Here is a 26,212-nt window from a genome sequence, read left to right on the forward strand (position 1 = left end):
TTTGTTTGTTCTATACTCCTGTGTAACAGGCGCATCTGTGGCTTCATCTCCTTTCTGCATGTGTAACTCCCCTAAGCATGGGTGTATTGTGAATCCCAGCCTTGAAGGGAGCTGAGCACCCCGACCTAGAGCCCAAGAGAAGGCAGAGAGAAGTATTTAGGACCTTTTCTAGGTGCTTTTTATGCTTAAGCATGAATGTTTACTAAGAGGTCTGAGGCCACTGAGATGGTTGTTAACTCACTGCAGCTCTAGGAAGAGTTATCCTCTTACAGTAGCCTGTAAAGCAAAAACTATGTAACAGCTGATATATATTTAGATATTAACCTTTAATGTTGAAAGCAGTGGTTTCTTGGCTTCTTCATTTTGTGTTACCAGGTGGGGAAAAATTTCAGGATTTTGTAGCTCAGTGCCATTAATAACAAAAAGGGCAGGATTTGCTGAACATATGACTGCCAAAATACTGTTCTCAACTTTCTGTCATCAGGGTATGTCCTTCAGCTGCTGCTTGCAGTTCTCTGGGTTACTGTACATTGATTTGCCTGTTACAAGACATACTGTGTTTAAAATAAAAGGTTCATTTTTAATAAGGCAGCTATGGCCGAAAGTTGCAGCTGACTGCTGGTTTTAAGGACCAAGTAAATACAAGCTCTGGTTGAGTTTTCCTCGAGGAGTGCATGGCAGATGTTTGTGTAGCCCTTCCCACAGTGGGACTATGGCACAGCACCACTGCTCAAAACCTTTCCTTTGAAACATCTACAGGAATGCCACGATAACATGTCATGGAGTCACTGAAGGGAAGAAGAACAAACACAAAGTTTGTGAGATTAACCTCAGCTTTTCTGCCTCTGTTCTCTCTAAACACAGTGTCAGTGCTAATAGAAGTAGTTACCAGCCTGTGGCTTTGGGCATTTATCCTTCACACCATTGCTGGACTCCATGGAACCACCCAGTTCTGTTTGTGTTTTCTGATTTTGTTTCTCTGCCTTGTTCTGTTTTTGCTGTGAATTCCTCAGCCTGGGGGCTCTGAAGGTGCTGACCCAGCTGTCAGGGGTGTGATAAAAGTGTGCCTGGCCAAGGCAAGGACTTGGTACCACTCTCAGTAGAATTGTGGTGTCACAGAGTACGGAGAGCTGCTGCATCTTCCCACTCTTGGTGTTTGAACCACATGGGTTAAAGCCCATTTGATTAGATCATTAGGTCCAGATATAATGATGTTTCAGCCTTTGGCACATAAGAAAATATAATCCCTGCAAAATGTGGAGTGCTTGGATAAGAAAAGGTCAGTGAGAGTGTAAACTACTCTGCTTTGGTTTTTCAGCTGGCATCACATGGGACAGGCCCAGCCTGCAAAGAGTAACAGAGTGGCCTGTAAATCCTCCCTGGCTTTGGCCACACTACTTTGTAGGTCCAAGGAACCAGATCTTTCAATAGCCTTTCAACAGCCACTTCCACGAGTCAGCTGGTTCCAGCTTTCTTGGAAGGTCCAGGACACTGTGCCAGCAGCAGGGACAGGAAAGAGCAGAAGGGAAGGGAACAGATACTCCAACTGGTAGTGATTGCACTGAAACATTTCTTTGCTCAGTACTGGGACCAGTCTGCATCCCTTACTAGTGCTTTCTGTGCCCATCGAGGTGAAACCACAGACAGAAAAATCTTGTTCTGTGGGTTAAAGGAAGACAAAGCTACTGCTCATCTCACACAGCCCTACTGAGAAGTCTGATGTGTTTTCACATCCCTGTTTACCAGTCTGTGTAATAACATACTGGCTGAATAGTCATGAGACTCAGCTGATTAATGTTCACAAATTGCTTTGAGATCTTCAGCAGCAGGTGCTGTAATAAAGCCGAGTGTATTGAAACCCAGCCATGAACATTAACTATTTACCTGCCTTGGGATGTGTGATAGAACAGGGACTGGGAGAATAAACTCCTTTTTCTGCCAAGTTCAAGGTGGCACTTCAAGGTAGTGCAATTGGAAACATCTGCACAGAGAAGTGTGGATTGTACTCATTGCAGAGTTACTTTCCTTCAGATGAATCATAGTTTTCAATGAAAAAATAAATTTAATGGCTTGAAGATTCTAATCAATAATATTTCAATAATTATGTACAGCAAAGCAGGATGCCCTTTAGCTGTTCAATGTGCACCTGCTGAGAACCTGCTGAGAAAGACTGGATGTGGAACATGCCATGGAGGAAATGTGGAGAACACCTTCATGTGTTCTCAGACGAGTTCAAATTTTCAAATATGTGAATTTCTAAAATGTATTTTGTGAAAGCAGACAAATGGAAAAGGAGTCCTTTTGCATGGCTCAGTTTTTTAAAGGGGTGTGTTCCTCTTCTTCATTTGCAAAGGGATGGTAAAAATATGTACTGGCATTTTGATCTGATTTCTGAAACAGCAGAAACACTTCCAGGATACTTTTGCAACACTGCTCCTAATTGGATGTGGAAGTATGAGCTGATAAAGGATTTAAATGAATATATCTACATACAGTTTTACATAATTCATTTAAATTATTTCTGTCTCACTTCTCTGCTACTATGTCTGATAACTAAAACGTTACCAAGAAGTTGAATGAGGACATGGGCTTGGGGAAGGATTTTTTTTCTATGATTGTAGGTGGGTATTTAGACTCTTGTGATAAATAAGTGTTTCTGTGGCTCAGAGAAAATGAGGCTGTTTGGCACTAGATCATCTTCATAACACAGCTCTGTAGATGGGGCTGTTAAAACCATACAGATTCAAAAGATTCAAAACTGAAATTCAGAAGTTTCAGAGATGAAATTCTTGTCTGCTTTTTCAGGAACTTCCATGTTAGTTACAGAGCTGCACTTTATTGCTTGTTTATTAATTATAGATGGTGCAAGATGTTGCTACTGTACCATCGTACTGCTGGTACCATACAAAGTCTTTTCTGAAGTTGTTCTTTCTCTAAGCACCACCAGGCAACACTAAAAATCACAGAGAGTGTGATCCACAAAATGTATTCCTTTCATTTCCATTCCTGCCGCTGAGCAGACCTTTGTCCTTCAGGGAAGACTTCTTTGGCTTAGCCAGAGTTGTAAAAACTTCCCACAGACATTGGAAACACATAGAATTAGAGTTTCCTTACATTCCAGGATTAAGTAAAAACACATTTCCATTGAATATGTGCACACAAATTCTGAACCTTGGGAAAGGGAATTTCCATGGTGAGAGGAGAAAAAATGCATTTCAAATGTTAATTTGCAGTGGCCCAATAATGATATTTAAAGCCTTGTGGGTATATTTTCAATGTAAGAAAAGTACCTCAAGGTTTTGTGTTAACAGCTCAGGTTATTAGCTTGAACTTGCCAAACCAAGACTGCAAACACTTGCAATTTTGAATACACTTTTTTTTTCTGTGGTGATTCAGTGCTTGTTGTTTCTATGTAAATATAATTTAGAGAGCATTTTCTAGTAAAATGCAGTTAATTAAATAAAGTGCTAATACTTTTGTGTTGTCACTGCCTCTTAAATCCTCTCCCACATTTAGGTTTTGTGGGCTCATTGCCCACACTAAACTGTGTTTTAACTCCTTTATCTGTGCATTTCTGCTAAAGCTTTGCCAGAGACTCCCAAAACGACCATTTACTGAAACAGACTATCTCAGAAACACATTTCATGAGGATGATGCCAGTTCACTATTTTGGGCAGAGGATAATGGACCATGTATTTAGGTGGGGTAGAAAAACCAGTATTTGGAAGTCTGGAAAAATCTGTGCCTGCCTTAAGGAGACAGGAAACAGCAGAGCCCCTCTCAGCAGGAGGAGGAGGGCAGGTCTCTGTGGGGAGGGTTGGCTGTCCTGGCTGGGCTCTGTCCCATCCACAGGGATATCCTGGCCAGGAGCTGCCCAGAGGGAGTGTAAAACCCTTGGAAAGCTGGGCTGAGCTGCACTGAGGAAAGGGGATTTCTTCCTGATCCCACACAGAGATGAGTCCTAAGCCTGGACAAACTCTTTGACTATGCCATCTTTCAGAATTTAAATCCAAATTGGGGACATTTAAGGGAACCAGATGAGGTAAAGCAGTTGAATTGTGGTGGTGTGGCTGGACGGGGATACCAGGCTCTCCTGAAAGGATCCTTTCCTGCCCTATGCATTTAAACTATCCCATAACTTGACTCTTTCAGAATAGATTTTCAATGGAATGAACTTGAAGTTTTAATCTGCATATTATAATCTGTTCTAGATCTTAGAAATGAAAATTAGTACAGATTGCACAGTCTTTTTTTAAAGGCACATGGATTTTTTTATTTATTTACATTAAACAAGTAATTGAAAATATTTGATGTGACATTAAAAGGACAGTAATTAACTGCTGAAAAATGAAAACCATTTTAAACAACACATAACTCATGTTACTCACTGTCATAAAATAACATTGTGCCACGGGCTGTGCAAGATTAGGAGTAGATTAGAGGTTTATGTGGCTAATGAAGCAATCACTGATAAACTGGCTGAGGTGACCACAGTGTCATAAATCTCCATGCCTTGAGAAATAAACTTGAAGGGAAGTTCAGGCTGGATAGGAGCTCCTCATACTGGCGGATGATGTCATAAGTAATTAGTCTGATTTCTGTGCCTTCTTATGGATCATTTCTTCACTCTCAGAATCAGGTACAGTAACATTTTAACAGAATAGAAATGTGGCTGGGAAAGGGATTTTTCAAAGTTATCTGGACTGGCTCAGAACTGTAGTTGCACTGAGTGGAAATTTTGCTGTCTTGGTATTTTTGACCTTCATCTTTAGGCACCAGATACTTTGTTGGCCCTTAGAAACTTCTGCAAACTCCCTCCTGATCTGTCCACCAGACCCAGGATTATTTCTGTAGTTAGTGACAGCCCTTCCTTTGTTTTAAACATCCAGATGGTTTATGCTGCCTCTTGCAGTCATAGCAATTTGGATCCCAAAGTAATGGGACATTGAAATCCAAACTTTATATTCCAGGTTGGACATTTTCATGAAAGACTAGTATATTTCCTGTTAAAAAATTAACATAAACTTGGTTTTTGCCTCTCTCCATGTAACTGAGTTCTGATCACGGTGTGCACAGCACTCCATTTCATCTTTATGACATTTAGAATTTGCAATTGCAGCATAAATATCTTATTGCCAGTAAATGGATGGGAACTCACTGCTGATAAACACTGAAATGCATCTTGCTAAGGTGATATATGAACTCATTCTGATGTTTTTGCCTTGATGAAAATACCTGGGAGAGGCAGTGACTGAATTTTATATATGCCATAATACAAGCCTTAAAATATGGGCCAAAATCTGCTTTCAAAGAAATTTATGTCAATCTATCATCTAATTTGATCTGTTCCTTTTCATAAATCTGTATTTAGATATAGTTTCAGGATATCTTTATTTGAATCGAGAAATTTTCTAATCTTGAAGTATTTTTGATACTTAATTTTGTTAAAATATTGGTATCTCTGAGAAAAGGAAGCAAGTCTAGACTTCCTGTCTTATTGCTTCTCTGCTCTGAGAGAAGCTGGAAACTTGTATTTCCCCACCATATCTCAATAATTATCCAGCCATTCCTTTGCTAAATTGCAGTAAAAATAAGGATGTTAAAGGGCAGAATCCCTTGGAGAAGGTTTGCAATTGGATAGAAAGTTGCTTTTGGTGCAGGGTTGAAAACATCAAGATAATAAAGAAGCAGAGGATGAAGATGAGATCTTTGCTGTAAAAGAAGGGAATGACACATAAAGAACTTTTGGGAAAACACAGCAAAAAGAACCCAAACAGTGACTTCTGTCATATCTCCAAATGTGGCAGTTCTAATGGTCTGTTATTGAAACAGGAGGGAGAAAAATTTCGGTGATCCTGAAGTCTGGAAGTTGATGGAATGAAGTGTCTCCTTTGTGTCTTTTCTTCTAAGGACAATTCAAGCCTCTTGTTTAAGGGGGGAACCAAGATGTTCCCTCTTCCACAGGACTCTGTTAGGACCCAGTTTGTGAGCCAGGTATTTAAGTGTTAATGATCCTCCTTCACAGCACTGTTTAGAATGCATATAAACATTTCTTAATACTTTAAATTATGCACTAGTGGTTTCACACTACTCAGAGTAAATTAAAGAAGTTCTTGCTACCCTATCTTCTAGAGATGAGTGTAAGAGGAGACATAAATAATTTTTTTTACTTTTAATTCAAAATATAAATGAATTTTTCAGCATTACCCAGTGCATCAGCCAGAACACATTCCTACAGGTGGAACTGTGAGAACATCAAAGGAAAGAATTAGAATTTGGTTTGTATTTTTTGTTCAAATGAACATTGAACTCTTCTTTGAATCAATGTTAAATATTCATGAATCTGTTTATTTTTTTCCATATTTTGTTCTTGTGAGAAGCTATAAAAATCTATAACCAGTCTTTATTTCTCCAGGGAAAAATTAGGTGAGAGGAAACATCTGTTTCTGTCTTTTTCCTGTCAAGATTTGGAATAATTATATCAACTATTTAAGCAACTGGAAAAGACTTCATTCTATTTAATTCTGATTAAGTGTGCATTAGGTATGAAAGTGAACTGCGTTGTGTATTGCCTGAGAGCTGATGGCAGTGTAAGAGAACAGTGGGAACAGCTTTAATTTGTAGAACTGAAATGATCTCTGCTGCTTTCCATATTCCCAGGGTTTAGCAGGGGGACGTGTGAGAAGTGGCTGCTGGTTTTCCACGTGTCCCATGGCAGTGCAAAGCAGGAGAGTGCAGGTCGTTATGGAATCACTGCATAAAGGGGTTCAAGCCAGGAAATCACCTGATCCCTGCATATTGCAAAGGGCAGAAAGCAGAAAACCTGCAAACCACCTCTGTGGGTCCCGCTTTGATTATTCAACCACTCTGACTAAGCAGTGTGAATGTTCATTGTGGGTTTTGATGGGTGCAGCAGGACAGGGAGGGAGGCTGATGGAACCCAAGCCATTGGGAACTTTACAGTCAGTGAGCAGCACTGTGGCTCTGCCCTGGAGGTTTGCTGGCAGCAGGGAGAGCAGGGACTGCACTCTCGGGAGCCTCCAGCTCAGAGCCCTCCCAGGGCCAGCAGGGGCTCATCAAACACAACTATTGATTGGCCTTTGCCTTACACAAACAACCCAGATGTAGCTCAAGGCATACAAGATAAGGGCCTTTACCTGAAAAGACCTAAAACCCCGCGTACCCACCCTCAGAGTCCCAGAATCCCAGACCATTCTGAGTTGGAAGGGACCCACATGGATCATCGAGTCCAACTCTTAAGTCAGTGGTCCATACAGGGGATTGAATCCATGACCTTGGAGTTATTACAACCAAGTTTTAACCAACTGAGCTAACCCTTTGCCAAGAGCCAAGCACAGTGGGACAGTGGAATGCAGCTGCTCCAAGCCTTGGCTTAACTGAGATAACAGTAGGATTTTGATGGAATTCAGATTTTTTACATGCTCATTGCAAAAGATACCCTTGAAAGTGTCAAAAGTCACCATGAGTCAGAAATAAAAGTGACCTAAAGGCAGCAGTTTTGACCTCTCAGGAGTAGTTTCACTTTCAGAGAGGTTTTGCAAAATCTTTAACAAGATCATTTAATTAGCTGCTTCCCACCAGCACCAGGCAGTCCTTGATCCATGTCCAGTCATGAGCACCTGTCCTGGAGAAAATCTTACCATCTGTGGCATAAAGGACTAAATGACAAAGGAGTACTATGAGTAACTGTGCCCAAGGGAGGAGCAGAGAAATACCTGAGAGCTGTGCATGAATCTGTCAGAATTATGGGGTGGGACAATCCTTTGGAAAAGCTGAATGCACCAATGGATATGGTGCATTGCAGTGTATGAAGAAGGACTGGGCACCCTCAGAAATTCATATTTTGAGATATTGCCTATGATTTCCAGTCCCTGAGTTTTTTAGTTATAGAGAATGGACATTTCAAACAAATAGGAAATGATCCTTTAGAAAGAATCTTTTGGTGAACTGATATGTGGGATGTCCTTTGGATAATTTGGGTCCCCACCAGGCTTCTGCAGACTTTGTCCATTCCAAGTCCATTACTGAGGTCAACATTTGTTGCAATTAAGAATGACATTTATGACTCTGGCACCACAGATATCCACCAGAAAAAACAACTCAGGAAGGCGGTGACGGGCTCACAAGTTAGTGATGCCAAATGAAGTCATTAGACTTGCCAGTCAGTCTAATGGCACCACTCTTCTGATTAGAAACTTTCCTTTTTTGGGTAGGAATCACACAACATCTCTGAGCCTTAAGGAGGTTTGGTTTTAATGGGAAACTACTGCAACAGTAGTTGGCTAAAAAATAACTCACCTTTAAGGGCACCTAAGGAAAGAGCATCCTGACCTACTTCTGACAAGAAGGCAGTCAGAGCTTCGTTCCTTCTGACCCTTTGGAATGAGCATGAGCATTCACCCGTGATGAAGATAATGGAAGAAAATATGTATGAGAATGAGTCACTGAAATTTTTGTTCAGAAGGCAAAAGGATCCAGGATCCCAAGAGACCTTTATTTATAGCCTGAGTAAACTCAACAGAGAGTTGCAGGAGGACAAATGAAACTGTAGAAGCAACTGAAGTAATGGATGATGATAACTCGCTCGAACATGCCATTTCCATCACAAATTAAGTGAGCACATTATGGTAGTAAAGCTGCAAAAGAGCTCAGACAGTTTTAATTCTGTGGAGCACTGAAAGACTCTTCAGAATATATGTTGGAGAAAAGGTTTCCTTTCACATGTTGCCTTTTTCCCCATCTGAGCAGTGCAGTAGGTTCTGTCTAGGACAAAAACTGCTACAGATCTGGAGAATATTCAAAATAATACCATGGTCTGCATCTCACCTTTGTGTCTGAAATGCTCCTATCTCAGAGTGTGATATTGCCATAAATGAAATATATTCAAGGACAGAAAGTATTTATAATTGCAAGGATAAAATCAGACTGACTTAATGTAATGTGTGTCACTTTTATCTTGACTACGATCATAAGTAACTGCAGCCAGAAAATAGGTACTGGACTTCGCCAGAGCTGATGGAAGAGGGAAAAGTTCCTGTCACGGATGTTATTTAATGGAAACAGAGACTCACATGATTCATGTGAATGATTTGCCTGTGCCTATATGTAACAGAAAGGTAAGAGCAGTACAGTGTACACGGAGAATATCCCAAATGCCACCCCCTTGCTCAGCCCTTGGGCTGTGATTTCCTCTGCTCAGACTAATTCCCTGCCCATCTCAGGTCCAGTGGGAGCTGCAGTGCTGGCACTGGGCAGGGCACTGTCCTGAGCCTGAGGAGGTGGGAATTGAAATCTGAGCTCCTCTAATGGGCTACTGGGTGAATTTAGACACTCTCCCAGAAACTGCCTGAGTTTCTTTGCCTTTCAAGGAAATGATGACACCTGTCCTTTAAACAAAACACCTTCAGATATTTAGCTGAAAAGCAATATATCAGAAAATATCATTACTAGCTGCGAGGCAAATATAATATTGTGAACAGCCAAGCTTTCCCCCTTCCCACATGCATACATATACATTGATATAATCACAGCCACTTCAGTACATTGATATATTCAGAGCCACTTCAGCACAAGTGTGATTTTCTTCTGTTCATACTTACAATCACGATTCCTGTGTCTGTGCTCCTGCTGGAGTGCATTTTTCACAGCGCCTCTGTAGCCTTTACGCATACTAACAGGGTGAGCTCTGCTGGGGTGTGACTGAGGCTGTTACAGAGAGAAAAACCACCAATGCTTACAAACAAATGAGCAACTGAGAACTTGAGGGTTGTACCTGGCGCTGTGATGTCCTTCAGCTTTGGAGACACGGAGCGGTTGGCATTACAAGTTGGGTGTTTTGGTGGTGGCCGAGCGGCTGCAGCGCGTGCTCCGCTGGCTGTGACAGAGTATTTTTGGAAAGGATCATTTGGAAGGGGTGATTCTCCTGCCTCGCCTCGCACGTCACTGTGATCTCAGTGCTGCCGAATTTGTGATGCATCTCCAACTGCAAGCCTGGCTTGCAGCAGCTGCATGGGGAATGTAAAGTGCCAGAGAAGGAATGAAGGTACCTCCCAAGTAGGCTCTGATAGCAATTTTTTTACTCTTTATTGCTGGTTTGCACCACAAGAGGCTTCCAAATGCCTGAAATATAAACTGTGCCTCTGGTAAGCAAATATTGTAGAGATGTGGATCAAAATTTTCAGGTGAAACAGATTTTCATTGATTTCTCTGAAATCTTTACAAATGCTTTTAAATTTTCATTTTAAAAGAACTTGTGAAGATTTTTGCAATCCCAGCTTTCCATAGGAACATGGAGATTTTGCTATATTTTCACTTACTATTATGTGGCAGGATGGAAATTGTGACTCATACCAGAGAGGTAAAGGCCTATCATGAGACAGCTCTTTACAAAGTTATTCATCGAAGTTCTGAGTCAAAACCTCCTCCACCCATCCCAAGGTGGGACACCCAACTGATCACCGATATGACTCATATTTCACTCCTTTCCCATGGTTCTCAAGAGATTTTGCCATCCACCAGTTTTCTCTGTTCCCTGCCCATTCCTGGCTGGCTTTGTTATTTTGAACTCTTTCAGACTGGTGCTGGGCTGGTAGATGCACCTTCCAGCAGAAGGCTGAGATAAATGCTGGAGTCACAAGTTGATGTGGGTTAGTTCAACATTTAGGAGTAAAAAGTAGGGCTTTGTTTTCCTTTTACACTGAAGAAATTGTAGAAACTTTATTATTTGCAGATCCATGTCAGAACTTACATTAAAAAACAGTAACATAAAAGATCATTAAATATAACACTATGAACCTTATTGACTTAGAGATTTCTGTTAAGTGGTAATTAGGAACCTCATTAAATTTTCATGACTTAAGGCATATTGCAATTTTCTGACTCTTTGCATCTCCCAAGTTCTTACTTGCCATTATTAGTGAAGAGTTTGAAACTATTTTGCAAACATTAATAAGAATATATTCACAAAACATTATCTTAAATAAATATTTTTGAGAGAAGGCTTCTTTAATTCACACAAGTGAAAATGGCCAAATTAAACATATTCTGTATATACAGGACTCCATTAGCCTGAAGTTAATACAGGTTTAGAAGGGAAATAATACTCTGGGATGCAGGAACAGGAACAGAGGCTCACAGGAGAGCATTGTGTACTTACTATGCTTGGCTTGGTATTTATTCTATTCAGGTGAAAGTAAAAGGAACAATCCTTTGGTAAGACTCTCCATGCTGGCAGTTATTCAGAACTGGACTGATTGCACTGCTAAGATGATACTGGAGTGGTCAGTCCAGGTAAGAATTACTGCTCTTCCCTCTTTGGTGAGTGAAGGTTCAGCTCAAAGGCTGAAGCTGTTTGTTTAGCTACTGGATAAGTCATAGGGACATGGAGATCTTGAGCTGTGGCAGTGATGATTTAGAGCAGTCTGACCCAAAATGATCTTCCAAAAATGACAAGATGTGTCTTCAGTTCCTGGCATTGCCACAGATAGCAGGACAATTCCATAGTGCTAATTTTGCTTTGAGATGTGGAGTTGTATTTAGAGAATTTACATCAGAGCCTGTGCATTCCTTAATCTCAGGGTTATGGACACCCAGCATAAAATACATTCTTTGTCTTTCTTAGGACTTTTCCATCTACAAAATCTAACTCCAGTTTTACATGAAAAATTTTGGCCCTTTAAGTGCATGGAAATCAAGTGTAATTAATGTTTTAATTTATTGAGAAAAAACCCTAATGGGGTCAGAAATAAGTGAACCCTTTAGTTCTCCTCTGCAGAATTTTCTATCAGCTATTCTCTCGTTGCTGTGGTGCTCATTACACTCATTTCAGTGTTGTTTTTCCTTTCATCCATAACAACACTTCCCATGTCGGACTCAGCCTTTGTTTCAGAAGACACAAAGCTTCCCTACACATCTTTGATCTTTTGGATGTTAGCTGGGAACACTTTCATAGGAGAAATGGATCTTATTAGTATGTTTTCATGTTTTAGAAAGAAAATAGTTTTCCATGGTAAATGGATTTTGCCTGTTTATTGAAAATAATGAGTTTAGTTCTGTATAGGTAAAATTAGTTTCATCCTCTAGCAGAAATAAATATTTATTTCCTGCCTTCTAGACTTGGATGAATATGTGCAAAACAATGTTCCTAGGTAAGGAGCAAAGGTAGAATTTCATGACATAGTATTTATTTTCTTAAGCACTGTGCCAGCTGTCCCTGGTTTCATGGAGGTATGAGCAACACTAACGTGCTGTGTCACCTGTGGCCATGCTGTTCACCTCACCTGGTTGGACAGAAACAGAAATTATGGACTGGATATCTCCAAAATGGTCCATTTCCTTTGTGTTCACCCAAAGACTGTGATTCAGGCTGTGCATGGACCATTCCACATGTCAGGGGTTTTGCTAAGCTGGGGATTTCAGCTACTTGACCCCTAGAGCTGCAGAGAAAGGCAGCCAAAAATGACAAGTATTTTCCAGAGCTTTGCCAATGCTGCTGGGAGAGGTGCCTTGCAAAGGCGTTCGGAATTCTGGTTCACAGGCTGTAAGACATTAATGTAGCACTTCTGACACAGAACACTGGGATAGAGAGGAGCTTGGCATGTGCACAGGTCGGTGCCCTGAAAGGATGTGATCCTCTGCAAATGCCACCTGTGTCTCCTCCTGAGTTGTGCCCATTCCCCTGACCTGGTTCTGTATGTCTAGGCCAGACCAAGGTGTGCCAAACTCCACAGGGAAAAATGGGATCCCTGGGCTGCCCTGTGAGCCTGTGAACACACTGGTGTTGTGGCAGCCAACAAAATCAGATGTGCTTTGGACGAAATCATCAAAGAGACTCAGCAGGTCCTGGAACCAGGAGAGCTGGGAGTGCTGGTGTTGGCACACACTGAGGTTGTTTGGGAACTAGTGCCAGAAAAACACCTCGAAAGTGTCATTTCAACCCTCCGTTCTTGTAAATTATAAGCTGCCTCTTGCTTCCCTTTCCTAAAGCTTCAAACTCTAATGAAATTAGTTCAAGTTTATTACGCCCCCGAGGTTGAACTTCTCCAGACATTGTTTCATTTGTGTGTTTTACCCACTCTGTGCTCTAATGACTCCTGTTCTCTTTCCTATGACTTCAGTCAAGTCATGGCTACATCAAGCTGGTTTAACACAGCAGTGATTTACGTTTGATGAGGAGGCTGGTGCTGCAACTCACGGCTTGAGCACTGCTATTTCTGCACACTTCTGGTTCTGAGTCATCATTCTCCTCCACTTTTTATCCAGACATTTATGGATTGAGTAATGACTACGATGGGTTTTCACTTGAATGAGTTTTCAGCAGACTTACAACACCTATTTTCACAGAGGTGTGGATGTTCTGGGTTACATCTAACAGCAATTTAATGAACATTTTATTAAAATAAACTTGGTTCATCTTTGTATGGAGCAGCAAGTGTCTACAAATTTGCGGTCAGGATATCTTAAAGCTCATTGCAAATTTCCTGTTCCTAGAATAGGATCCTTTTTCTCAGCACCATGACATAAGGCCAGAGGATACATATCTAGTTAAGTGAGAATATAGTGCACAGTTGTAGCCAATTTTGAGGAATAATATTTGGTATCTACTGTGGATCAGTTAAGAATGATAAATTAAATTTCAGCACACTGAAATCTTGTGTTGATGCCAAGACAGTTTCTGAGACAAGTGGAAAAGATTCCAAGATTTTGAGACTCTCAGAAATGACCTGAGTAGAAGTTGGTGTTGAAGGGAGGCAGTTTATTGGGGATGCAGGACTGCACTTTGTGGGAGGGCAGAGGGTGTATTTTGCCCTCTGTGAACAGAGGTGTCTGGTTTATAATCAGACTTTCCCCCTGTCCAAGCTGGAATGGATATCCCAGAGGAACTGATCCAAGTGACAGCTACACTGCCCCTCATCTTGGGGACTCTCACAGTGCCGATTATAGAAAGTTTTGGCAAATTGATTTGTTTTTAAAAGCTTTTCCTACATCTCCATTGTTTGAATATGAGGTTTGACATTCAACAGGATGGAAAGCCCTTGCACCTTCCCACCTTCCAGGCAGTTCTGTGTTACCAACAGTAGAAAACCCCACAAATTCTTCTGACAATTAAAATTTCCAGGACAATATTGGCAGGCTGATAACTGCAAAGAGAAAGTAGGGGTTCCTGGGAAGAAAGAATTAAGGAGGGTGAAGTGGGATGATTTTTCCCTTTAATGTGTCTCATACGCAGTTCCAGCAGTCCTAGTGGGAGTTATCAGTCTATCATTATTCTGTGGCAGCAACTACATTTTATTTTAGCATATAACCTCATCTCCTGAAATTTTGAACTGTATCTGTGATAAGCTGAGGAAAAACAGACTACTAATTGTTGTGAAGGACTTGGAGTCAGGTCTGGGATCAAACCTGTAGCCCAAACTAAAAAGCTGTTTGCAGCTGTAAGGAAAGTCCCCACATTTCTCTGTACTTCAGTTTAGTAGATGTTGAGCTTTCCATAGTGATAAAACAGCATCTGTGTCAAAGGATGTGAAGTGAAGCTCTCAGGCTGTGAGAACCAAGTTGTGTTTTGTGCTGACTCCACTGGCAACCAAGATAAGGGGCCAAGAGTGACAGCAAGAAATGGGATTCTCCTCTATATGTAACAAGAAACTGAGGAGAGGGCTGAGAGCAGACACACACTGTTGTTTTTCCCATGTGCAGTTTTCACATCTTTGAAACATGAGAGCAGTGTGGATGAGATTTTAGCCAATGTTTACACATGGAGTGTAATAAAAATAGGAAATGAGAAAATGGTAGTAAGCACTGGAAGGAAAAAGCAGAGATCTGGGAGACTACAACCTCCGGCTCACACCACAGCCCAAGTGGGGATTACAGAAGATTTTCTTCATATTTGCTCCACCCGGTGAGTCAACTGAAGGTCTGGCAATATTTGCCTCAAATTCACTTCACCTGAGGAGTCAATTAAAGTCTGGCAATATTTGCCTCAAATTTGCTTCACCTGAGGTGTCAATTAAAGTCTGGTGATATTTTCCTCCAATTCACTCCCTGTGAGGAGTCAGTTGGGTGGTTGGGGTTGTTGTCAGCCTGGGTGGATTTACCCTCTCATGGGGAAGGGTAAGTCTTGTCTCCTTTTGGTTTGAGTGCACAGTGTGTGTTCAAAGCATTTCATGTGTTCCTGCTTGGAGGTCTTGCAAGGCTGATCTCACTTTCTGTAGGAGCTGAGTGAAGGATGGGGGTACCCTGGGATAATGGATGCTGGAGAGGGTGATTAGGGGATCCTGTAATGCTTCCCACAGGCAGCAGAGAGACCTGCTGGCTTGGGGGGCCTGAGCTGGCATGAACAGGACAAACTTGCTGCAGGATTGTGAACTTTTAGGGTTATCAAGGAATGCATTTCTCATGTTATCAAGGAGTGCAAACAGGGTGAGGGTTTTTTGGCTAATTTGTTGCTACTCTGCCAGAACTTTTTGCCTGTATCTATCTTTCCCCTGTATGTTTGCTATGAGATTCAAAAACTATGCTTAAAGTGCCAAAGTCCCAAGGTCCAGTCATGCCTAAGTTTTTAAATGGAATCTAGATGGAAGAAAGGAAAACTCCTAACCCAGTTCCTCTTGGTGGCTGAGGGTTACTGGATGTTTCTTCCTTATCCAGCAGAGCTGTCTGCCCTCAGTCTGGCTTTATTTGAATGAATTAAATCCCCAGAGATTAAAATACTATAAAAACTCTGTCTAAAATGGGGAGGCTATGTGGGAGAAAGGATACATCTAGATGTGGATTAATAGTACAAGTAAATAGCTGCAGGGAGAGCATGTCAGTCACTTCCTTTGGGATCTGCTGGACCCTCACGGAATTGGAAGAGAAGCAGGTTTTGGGCTGTGAACTCACAGATATCTCATGACCTTTGTGGAAATGCATTGCCTAAGTGCTATTTCTTGGACCCAGTGGCATCAGGGGACCTGCAGAAGCTCTGCTGAGGATGTGTTTCAGTGCAATGCTGCTTCCAAACCTTCACCTCTCCCTTCAGGGGAAGGGCTCACTGCTTATGATAAGGCACATAATATCACTTTATTTTTCACACTGTTGTGCTTTCGATGGAGCTGAGCAGGAAAATCATCTGTTACCTTGGTAAAGCAGATTCAAATGCTGCTAAGAGGGAAACTTTGCAATTTTACCACATTCCAACAATATTGTGTCTAACAAATAAGCCAAAGAGTAAAATACCTGCTTTTGTATCTCAGCTCAATTGGAGATGCTTCTGGTCATTGTGAGGGAATAATGAGTAAGCCTAATGTTTTCTTTACCCAGACCTGAATAACATATGCCAGAAATAGTTCTGGGAACATGAAGTCACCTGGAGAGTCAAAAGCTTTTTTTTTCCATCTTGTGAAATGATAGTTGTTTCTCCAGTGCTGTGTCTGCTGCTCCAGTTCACCTGAGGCAGGAGTTTGCGTTTGTTCCCCCAGCAGTTGAAAACACCTCCAGTGTCTTTGCTTTGTTTCAGTGGTTGGTACAAATTCCTGTCAAAGCACATCTCTAAGTGAGGTGCAGTCACCGAAAGGGTTTCAAATTGCATCTGGGGAACTACATTTATTTAATTTATTTATTTTATTACATTTATTCCCCCCGACCTGTGGGAAAAGCAGTATTTTGAATATCAGGATGAGGTCATGGGGCTGGATCAGGGAAACTATCACAGCAAGAATTATTTGGTTTGCAAACTAATCAAGACCTATTGTTCAGTATTCTGAGTCAGATGTATTATGACTGTGCTAGAGTTTTGAAACCAGCTACTTGCAGGAATATAAAACCTATTAGGAAAGTCTTGCTGGCAAAGTACCATGTGAAAGTTATTTGTCTTTGTGTTCATAGATGCTGATTTAGTGTCCCCAAAGACTGAAACAGTTGTGTTCCCCAAAGAATGGGAACAATGTAAATTAACAGGCTCAAAGCATGAGTTGATTATGACATTGGAGTAGCCAGGCTGCTTTTTTACACCGTTGTTACATCAGCTTTAGGGTCTTTAATCCATGTGTGGTGAAAGTATATTATCATTCAGGCATGTCTTGTTTCAAGCAGGAATGTTTCTACAGCTGTAGGGACCATTTGGTTTCACGGAAGAATTTTATATAAACTAACTGAGCTACACATAATTTTTCAAAATGGAATAATATGAAATAACAACAGAAGTGAGAGAATCCCTTTTTTCCCAGGAGAGAAAGGATTCTACCAAGATGTTTGTAATAGCACTAGAAACCATGTGCTCAGATTTTCATTATCAGCCTGTAGGAAATCCATCTTTAAGGAGGATGAAACAGTTTTCCATAATAGTTCAATACTGAGGCTGACACTGTCAGCTGCCACCAGAATTACTAAACATGTTGCTGACTTTAAAGCAAAACCAGGGGAGTTGCAACATATGCCAGGCACAGGAAAAGCTTTCCAGAAGTCTCCTGTGTGCACTGAGCTGTCAAGAAAACTGGTTGTTCTTCCCATCCTGAGCAGAGGCACTGCAGAGCACTCAGAGGCCGGTTTCACTGGGGGAGATGAGAACAACCTCTCTCTGTTCCAAAACAAGCTGAGCTGCTGAGGAACCACCGCTGGCATCCAGAAGCCAAGAAAACTTCTTCCCTTTTTTTGTTCTTTGAGCTGATGTTCCAGGGATGGGTAACCAATAACCACCTGTAGTGTTTGAGTGCCTTTTCTCTGGCTGCAGGGTAGGGGTGAAGAGGGGGAGTGTGTCCAGAGAGTAACTCCAGGCTTGTGCCAGGCTGGCTTGTTGGGGAACCACTGGGAGCACCCATGTGGCATCTCAGCAAGCACAGCACTCTTCCTGGAGAAGTTGTGGGGATTTCTGGTTGCAAAAGGAGCCATTTCTGCTGCTTTCCACATACAATTTCATGTGTGATCTGTCCAATTCGAGGGTTCCCCTTCCTTGCTGGTATTTTTTTCTGAAAGTATAGCATTGCTAAGAAGAGTCAGTCTTGTGCACGCATTGAAAGTAGCTGAAGTAAGAGAGTTTAAAAGACAATCCCAACAAAAGAAACATAATTTGGGCACACAGACATAAAAAAGGCAGTGGGTGTCTTTCTGGACATTAACGCTACATAAATGAATTCCTCCTGAACAGGGTCAGCCTCAGTACTTTTTCCAGGCTTTCTAGAGCCATTGGTCAGCTGGTAGAGTGTGACAGCAGGAATGTTGGGTTTGTGTCCTCCAAGGCAGCCAAGCTCTGCTTTGCTTCCACCTTGTTCCACATGAGGGGTTGCTGGACAGAAGGACAACATTGCTTTTTTGGGGGAGAGCAAATAGCAGGATAATCATCTTAGAAAAGCTTCATTGGGTAAAGAATTACTATTTAAGTATTTTGATTAAAGAAATCTTACCATAAAAATTAGCTTCAATTTTGCCTAACTATAAGAAAAGAATTGTTACAAGCATTCCTCTTTCTGGAGGAGTCATCTGTATTATTTAATTTCAGAGCAGTTTTACATTCCAGCAATGGGAGTTTAATTACTATCTCCTTTTCTAATTAATTTTAATAACTTTAATTATAATTCTTTTCAATGGTCAATGCTTTGGACACTTCATGTAATTATAAGGAATTGCTATGTGATTTTGCATTAATGAATATTCACTGATTATAGGAATCTCAATATCTTTTGTTATTAAAATGCTCCAACCAGAATAAAATTCAATGGTAGTCTAAAGATGGGGTGCAGAGCCCTATTTTTTCAGGTGACTGAATAAATGAGAGATCATATTGTTTTTCAGCTTCATATCTGTTTCTGAAGGAGATGGACAGCTCAGCAGCCTGTTTTGCTCAGTGAAATGGAAAACATCAAAACAGCAAACCAGAAATTAATTAGAAATGGGCTGAGACACAAGAATGAGACTTGAATTTTAAACATATCAAATTTTAGGGAGCAAAGAGTTTGTATTCATCTTCTGGATTCAGATAAAGAGGGGGAGGAAAAAGGGCAGTGAGGAATTCAAGTCTGGAGCAGCAGTACTTGGCAGTAAGAGTTTGGCTCAGCCCCCTTGTGTTTATTTCTGACTAGAAGAAATAATGGATGTTTCTCCAGTTGCACAACTGCTCTGCATCCCTGTGCCATGGAATTAGGGCAGCAGAGCAAAGCTATTTGTACTTCCAGGTACATGGGACACTTAGGATAATTCTTGAAGTACCTTCATTGCTGCTTTTCCTTTTCCTGCTACAAAATGACATAAAAATATATTTAGAAGGAACACTGAAATAGCAAAGTAAGGCTCTGTGAAGCCTCTGAAAGTTGCTGTGCTTAGTTTTAGCTTGCGTAGAGTTTTTTTACTTGTTTGTTTTGTTTAATGTATGGGAGGTCAGGAATGATGTATTGGTTGGATTTGCTTATCTTAATCACTCGCCTCAGTTGTATCTCCTGGGCATTGCAGTGCGTGGGTGAGGTCTTGTTTGCTCAAAATCCATAAATAAGTGAAAAGAGGCTAAATTTGTCAAATAGTAAAAAGCAGCAACAACAACACTGGGAAGAGCAGTGAAAACTGAGGTTCTCAGAGACAACTTCTTAGAATTTGACCTTGGGAGTGCCAGAAAAGGTGCTCTTCATACTGACCTACAAAACTCAGGGTTGGATAAACCGAACTGCCAGTTTTCTTTTGGGAAATGATCATTAAGGTTTAATTCCATCCCCCTCCTCCTAAAACACATAAACTTTTAATGGGGGTTCCATGAACACAGAGTTGTTATGATCAGTATAAATTGTGTTTATAAGTAGACCTGTTCTAAGTTACAGATGTGGTTTTGTTAATGGAAAGTCTGCACAGTGAGAAAATGCTGATAAATCTGAAGTTGCTTCCCTGTCTAAAAAGTAAAGGCTTTCTAATAACAGTAAATATTTGCTGCTGTGGGTTTGAAGAGTTTCACCCCTGGTTGTTTTTCAAAGGCTCAGAAGACTCTGTAAAAGATCCTACAGAGAACTTGTTGGCGTCATGAGCATTTTGTGCTCAAGTTTATGGCTCCCCCATGTCATTCAGTAACTAGTTTTTCCAAGTTGTAGTGGAATACCAGCAAAACTATGTCAGAAACAAAGATTGGCATGTACTGTGAAGGGATGTGAGAACAGTTATGTTTTCATGAGAACAAGTGTTCTGAGTATTGTGTTATGAAATGAAGATAAATAGTGAGGACAAACATTGCATTAAAAAAGAGAATTTAATGAGCTGGAATTGTGGTCAGTCACAGGGAGAGCATTTTTTTTAATCCCTATTTTTTAAAAAAAATTTTATTAATTGCTAGCAAATGAATACTTGAAAGCATTACCCAAATTTATGTCTGATTTCTTGCAACCATGTATCAAATTGACATTTGTTGAGTCACATACTGCATTTTGCTTAAAATAGATTTCAGGTTTGTGTGGAAATTTACGGCTACTTTCCAGCCAGAATGGTTGTTCTTTTTCACAAGACATCATGATTATGATTACAGACATGTATTTATAAAGACATGATCCACATTCTTTCAGATGAGCAGGGAGGTTAACATTCCATTAATGGAAACTCAATTATATCAACTTCTCCCATTCCATTCTCAAGTGCACACCAGTTTGGTCACAAGAGGTTCCAGGGAGGAGACCACCCTTGCTGGCTGAGCCCCACTTTCTGGGGCAGGAAGTGTTGGAGCTTCATGAAGGCAGCTCATCTGATGATGGTTGTGGGTCTGTGCAAGCCCAGGAGGATCTGCCCCTCAGGGTGAATTGCTGCAGGGACCTGTTCAAGGTTGTTGCAATTTGGCTTTTATGGACACCAAACACTAGTCCTATGCTCTGGTTTAAAAGAAAAATGGACAAAATTAAAGTCCAGTTCTGATGTCTCCAAAATGTGAAGGAGATTTGCTGTGGGGAAGCTGGCTCTGGACTCTGCTGTGCCCAGAGAGAGGTTTGGGATGCAGAAAAAAGGTGTCCTCTTGTCCCTTCTGCTTGATCTCTTCAGAGTGATATGAGGAGAGCCCTGTACAGCCCTTCTCCAACAGCAGCTTTTTTATAGAACCATGGAATATCTTGAAGTAAAGGGACCCACAAGGATCATCCAGTCCAGCTCATGGCCCTGCACAGACACCCCAACAATCCCACCCTGTCCAAACGCTCCTGGAGCTCTGGCAGTTTTGGGGCCGTGACCACTGCCCTGTGGAGCCTGTTCTGTGCCTGACCACCCTCTGGGGAAGACCATTTTCCTGATATCCAGCCCAGCCCTCCCCTGACACAGCTCCAGCTGCTCCCTCAGGTCCTGTCATGGTCACACAGAGCAGAGATCGGAGCTGCCCCTCCTGTGGAAGTTGTTCATTCTCTCTCTGTAAACCTGTTGTGTTTCATAGAGCTGTAGCTTTAAGAGACAGATGGACAGTTAGATCTTTGAGTGCAATCTCCAATCCAACACTGGCTGCAGAAACTTATCTGGTGTCAGATCGTCAGTCCCCTAAGCAATAAAATGCTTGTTTTACAACTTGGAGAAGAAAACAAAACATACTTTGGCTTAGTGAAAACATCTGTGAGACTGGTTTATTTGGAGGTAGGTTTTTGGAGCCTGTTCACTCTTCCTGTCACCTCCCAGACACCATCCACCTTCCAGCTCACGGAGAGGCATAACTGGCACAAACCATCCTGGTGCACTGTGAAACCACCACGTGGGGCAGGGAGTTCTCTTTTCTCTCTGATGGTGAGAGTGGTTTTAAGACTCAGCTCTCCCCACAGGAGGAAATGAACAGTTAACAAGCTGAAGCATCAGAAAGCAAGAGCACAAAACCTGGAGGTTTAACACAAGAAATAAAATTTGAAGCTGTTAAGGAAGAAAATTTGCTTCAGTGAAACTAAAATCCTCCACTGAACTAAGAGTTTTCTACAAATTGGAGACCTGGCACGGGGGGGAGTGCATTATTATTATTATTCATGCTGCCAGTCAGTGAAAGGCTGTCTAAGCATTGAAGCAAGCTGATAATTTCCTTTTTCAGATAAATATAGATATTTCAGCCAAATTAAGACTTTTACTCACCATTCATGAATTTACAGTATTTTAGCAAAGGGACAGAATGTACTGCAGGATCTGACAAAGATATGGTTTCATAAATAACCCTTTTGACACATGAAGAGTGAACATTTTTTGAGGTTTAGACAGGGTTTAGGGGAGCAGAAAATGTATTTTATTGTTTCAGTTTTAAGGCAACCAGGTTTTTTATTTTACTTCTCAGCAAGGGGTAGAATATTTCTGTTGGCTTTGCTGGTCTTTCCATCTTCCAAGCCAGCATTCCACCATGACTGATATTTGGCTACAGGTGAGAGTTTCCAAAAACACGTAGTATTTAATTTCAGCAAGACACATATTTCATTGATAACATAATGCAATTACATTGATAATGCAATGAAACAAGGAATATACCATGAACTGTAATTACAATTTCTGGTTGCTCAGTACTTTTGTGCCATAAATCTCAACACACATAGCAATATACCATGGATGAAGTAGAGTAAGAGTGTTCTTTTAGCCTGTTGAAGAATTTCCAACCTAAGAGGCACAGAGGCAAAACAAAGATTTGCAGAAGAAGGCCTGGAGTGAACTGTCAAAAAGCCTGTAGTGAAGTCTCTGCAGAGAGTCAAAGACATTGTTCTGTATGTGGTGTTGTGCTCTTCTGCCATCACCATCCCTCATGATTGCCTCCAGTGACACTTTGCAATTCTGTTTTCCACTCTTTGGTTGGGTTTTTTGGTAGTTTGAGGGGAATTTTTGAATTTTTTTTTCATGTGTTGTTTTCTCTTCTCTGCTAGGTTTATCTATTGCTTACTTTTTTGGCTGTTAAGACATTTATTTTCTACTCAGCTATTTTTACAATGTCTGCTGTATTCTGCTTCAAAAGAAATAATCTGTCTCTGTATTAGGAGCTTTCTCAGCTCCTTTTAGTGACAGCACAGTGCATATCAACAATTTTTGAATGATCATGTGATCATCCCAGGAGAATTAAATAGAACAAAATGTCTCAGTGAAATGAATTTTTTGGAATTTAACCACCAGCTGCATGCTGTAGATCAGTGAGGGTGCATGTTCTTTTATGCTACCAAAGTTAATTACACTAATAAGAGAGGCTCTGCTTCCAGCCACAGGATCAGTCTGGCTGAGAGTGGCTGCTTGGGCTGTTGTCCCACTGTTTTTACCAGAGGGAACATTCATCAAAAGGCAAAGCATAGTTCAGGGACTCTGTACTAAACACCATAAACAAGAAACGGGAAATGAAATTACAAATTAAAAAAACACAAGACAAAAGGAACCAAAGAAACCGAGCAATGAAAGAAAAATTGTCTCAAAGTAGTCAGATTTTTTTTAAAGGAGTGTGTTTCACTTACTGAACAACTGCAAACTGGAAAGAGAATAATCCAGTCAGGAAACACAAGGAGATAGTAAATATTTAAAGGTAATACCACACAGTGGTTACTGGACGGACCAGGAAAGCCTTTATTGGGATGTGTTGTCATAGGCACAGCAGGGATTTATTTCATCCAGTGCTGATAAGACAAGAAAACCTCCCCAGCTCAGTCTAAATAAAGTGCAATCCATTCCCTCTCCTCTCCATGTGTGCTGTTGCAGGCAGTGACAGTCTGGGAACAGGTGTAATGGAAAGCTGCCCTGTCACAACTTGCTTCTCATTCCACTTGTACTAAGAGTATATGGAAAGGAGGAAATGTGTAGCTGCACAGGAGCTAAAGACAGTGCACAGGATGCTGAGAGTGGTTCTGGACTAGGAGGAGCCTTCCTCTGCCTGCTCTGCTGACAGTCTTTCCTAAGCTGTGCTGGAGGCTGTTGCTGGGAGGTGTTGGATGTGGCTGACCTTTGGTCTTGCTCATTATGGGAATTCATCCAGGTACGTCTTGTGTGTCCCTGTTACAGGTCTGTCTGTGGCCCTGGACAGTGTCCCAAAAGCAGAGTGAGTGCCAAGGCCTAAGGACAGGTAGAGAAGGAGAAGTTTGGAGTCAGGAGCTGCAGGTGGGGAGTGAAGCATTTTGGCAGAGCTGCTCTGAGCTGGGGATGGGTCAGAGCCTCAGCAGAGAATCCTGTGGGCACTTACCCACTGCCTTCAACCCTGACCAGAAACAAATCCTTAGAAAATAGGAACAAAATGAGAAATCTTCTCAAATCCCTCTAAATGAGCAGGATTAACAAAATGAGTATGGAATCTTATCATTTCTTTGCATAAATTCTTAGGTTTCAGAGTCTGTATTTAAAGTCATGAGGTCACCACTTATATGCAGTTCCAAGAACACATAATATATTTTCCAACCCAAATACCTTTTTTGGTATTGTCCTACTAAAATAACTAGAAAACCTCCTAAAACAACTAGAAAAACAATGTCATCTGAACTGAGTGACAGCTGGACATAAGGAAGAAGGGAGGGTGAATTGGAGTGGAGGACTGTTAAAATGAGTGGAATATTTTACTGCCATTGGCATAAAGCAGAGACATGATGTACTTTGAATGAAACAACTTTTAAAAAAACTGCCTTGAGCTTGTCTGCTTGTGTGAACCATCCATGTCCTGTAAGGCAGGGAAAGGCTCTGTTTGCAGCAACACAAATTGGTTTCTTTAAGTGATGCAAAATGCTTTGAAACTGTTGAGTTCTGTTACACCCTACAGTGCAAAAGACCTTCCCCAGCCCCCCCTGACAACTCATCCTTTTACATTTCAACAAATACATCTTGTCTTGGAATTATCTGGGGCCTGGTAGATAATGTTCATACCCACAGGGTCCCATTTTGCTTTGGGATGACCATCAACCACAATTTCACTAAGGAGCAGAGGATAGCAAGGAGTGTGCTTTTGTACATTTAGAAGGGTGCACATTTCCCTTTCTTTAAATCCTACAGAGCCAGGCAAGAAATTTCCCAAGATACAGGTCAAGGGCTAAAGCCTTACTGTTCATATATACCTTCCATATATGGTAGTAAGACCTTTCTTCCATAATTTGCTCTGTGAATCAGAATAACTTCTGTGAGTGCCTTGAAATGGTGGAATAAGATATTCCTCTTGGCACAGGCTACCCTCATCTGGGTAAACTTCCCTCTGTGTGTGTTCCTGCCTTCTGCCATGAACATGAGACTCGAGTCTGTCTTGGTGACTGGATCTGTGCTGGCATATTGAGATATCCCTGCCTTGTGCTCACCTGCCCAGGTCTCCATCAGTCTTAGGGAAAGACCCCTGAAGGAGGGAAAGGGCTGGCGAAGGTGTAATGGGATGTGAGTGGATTAAGTGTAATTGGTCCTGTGAATGCAAAGGGAACTTTCAGTTGCAGCTCATAATTCAAGTTGATATCTGTGAAAGCACAGTGGTTTCAATTTCAGTATGAGGTGTGATTCTAAACCCAAATTACTGTCTCAGCTGAAATGGATGGGGTTTCTACTTCATTTAAAATCCTCTTTTGGTGTTTTATGTGTAAGGAATTGACATTACTACAAAATTAATATTTCTATTTTCATTAAGTGAAGAGCTGAAGTCAGAGTGACCTCTCTGTGACTGAAGTTGGCCACATACAATTCACAGATTTAACCTTGGGAAGAGCATTTGCCCACTGAAGAGCCATAACTGGACACCAAGCACTGGGGTGAGAGCCCATCCTGACTTGCAGGATGAGAGGTGTCCTGTCCAGGGTGTCCAGACAGTGAGCTCCATTTAGAAATTCAGATAACCAACTTTAAATGGTTAAACCTGCCCTCCAAAGTGCACTGGAGCTGAAGGCTTGTTTTTAACCAGGTCTGGTTGCTGGTGTTGGTCAGCCAGGAGGAGCCATGCCTAGATTTCAGCATTTCAATTGATTTTATAGGAAGGCCTGTATTCCAGCCATAAGGAGCTGTGTCTTGGGGGAGAAACAGTAAACAAATCAATAATTAGTTAAGACAGGCTAATTAATGGTGATATTACTAAAATCTGTTATAATTAAGTGCAACTTGATGAACATTGCCTGGGCATGACCAGGATGTGATGTATAACAGGGGGTTGTTCATTCTGGGTGTTACGTGGGAACTCCTAATGAATATACTCAGTGTCTCTGTGTGCTCCTGTGTGTCACCCCAGGCTGGTTTGATGTGGATGTGGCAACTCACAAAATGAGTTTACCCTCCTTGGTCTCCTATGATTTCAGAAACATGTAATTCAAGCAAGTCAAAGCATTCA

The sequence above is a fragment of the Pithys albifrons genome, chromosome 15, assembly GCF_047495875.1.
Source record: "Pithys albifrons albifrons isolate INPA30051 chromosome 15, PitAlb_v1, whole genome shotgun sequence".
Taxonomy (NCBI): Eukaryota; Metazoa; Chordata; class Aves; order Passeriformes; family Thamnophilidae; genus Pithys; species Pithys albifrons.